Genomic DNA, 1,987 nt, shown 5'->3' with positions numbered 1-1,987 from the left:
TAATATCTAATCTATTTTATACTTATTCACTGTGAAGAGAGAATCCTAGATTTGGATATGTGAACAGAGAGCTAGAAAACTAGGGGTTTATTCTGAGTCCTATGGAGAGCTCAGCTGAAGTTCTGCATCTCAGAATTTTGTTCTGGATTTGAGATACTGCTTCCACTACATTTAAAAATCTCAGGACTCATGAAGAGAATGAGTTAAAAGCCAGCATCATCAAATTAATGAGACACTAAGAAACTCAAAAGGACCCTGTCTCTAAATAAAAATATAAAAAATGGGTGGGGATGGGAATCAGTGGATGAATGCCTCCGGGTTGAATTTCTGGTACCAAAAAGAAATCAACACACACACACACACACACACACACACACACACACACACACACAGACACACACACACACAAAACACACACTCACTTACACACACAAAAATAAATTAAATAAATAAACAAACAAACCCTCGTGAGTAACAAGCCCTAAATCAGCAGCCTTTCTCATTCAGGAGTACAACAAATGGATTTGGGGTTCTCTCCTGATAATTATTCCAGTCTTCTCCACACAATCTGGGACATGCTGGACTCATTGCACATGGATGCTCACATAGGGCTTCAGAAAGTAGCTGAAAACACCATACAATGATGGAACAAAATGCCAAGGTTTTCAACTGCCAATCTAAGCCTCACTAGACTAGTCAGAGGGAGGTGAAGGCTAAGCTTCCACAGAGTGACCCTGTGGTCACAAGACTCTGGAGAGGACCATGAGGAGTCACTAGCCACAACTCCCAGTTTCCACCATTGCCATTCCTGTCAGCTTTAAGCCACCTTCCTACCCAGTCACAAGGTAGCAAGGCACACTTACCATTTCCTGGCTTTCAGGGTCCTCATCGTTCTCCCTGTGGTTTGTTTTCAGATTCTGCATAGAACAGACACCTGGGTTCCAGATCCAGGACAGAAGAAGCCTACAAAAAGATTGAAAAAATGGCGAGCTCCAGACACCAAGGGAACAGAAGATTGTGGAAGCCCTTCCCCTCATCACCGGCTGCGTGAGGATTGGACAGTTCTCACCTAAGAGACTGATTGGTCTAGGCTTCAGGCACTGCCTCCAACCTGAGCCAAGTGGGCACAAAATCAAAGTCTGAATGACAGGCTGCTCCATTGTCATTGTTAACCAACTACAGATCAGGGCTGAGAATATAGCTTAGTCAGTAGAGTGCTTGTTTTGCTGTTATAAGGCCATGGATTCAATCCCTTATACTACACGCATACTCTCCCCCCCAAAAAAAATTGAGTAAAGGACTTTGAAAACTAGGGTTATGGATCAGTGGTAGAGGACTTCCCTAGCATGTGTGAGGTACTGGGTTGAACACCCAGCACCGCACTAAAAAGCCAACCTAGAGGGGATGTGGCTCAAGTGGTAGTGCACTCGCCTGGCATGTGGGCAGCCCAGGTTGGATCCTCAGCACCACATACAAACATAGATGTTGTGTCTGCCCAAAACTAAAAAATATTTTTAAAAAGCCAACAAACTACTAATTGTACTGTGTCCATCTACAACAAAAAATATTCAAGAAAATAAAAAGACTGTGTATTGGACTTTTGCACCCTCACTACATAACTCATAAACACATTTTAGAAATAATATGTACATATATGTCTTCAGACAGTGTTTAAATTTTTCCTGTGATTTTTTTTCAAGTAACTAATATTACAGGTATGCTTCACAACCCTGAAATTCTCCCCAAATCAATTCTTCTTCTTCTTCTTCTTCTTCTTCTTCTTCTTATTATTATTATTATTATTATTATTATTATTATAGGCCTGTTGATTGCATTAAATGCCTCTGTATGGGGTTATTTTAAGGCAATATTTTCTTCCAATAATAGGACCTAGCCCAGAGAGAAATGTATTGACACTTATAACTGTTTATAAGGTTAAAGCAATTTGTGAATAAATATATATATCTTTTTTATGAAAATGATATCA

Source organism: Callospermophilus lateralis, unplaced genomic scaffold (genome assembly GCF_048772815.1).
Source record: "Callospermophilus lateralis isolate mCalLat2 unplaced genomic scaffold, mCalLat2.hap1 Scaffold_862, whole genome shotgun sequence".
NCBI classification, from domain to species: domain Eukaryota; kingdom Metazoa; phylum Chordata; class Mammalia; order Rodentia; family Sciuridae; genus Callospermophilus; species Callospermophilus lateralis.
This window is presented reverse-complemented; position numbering follows the sequence as displayed.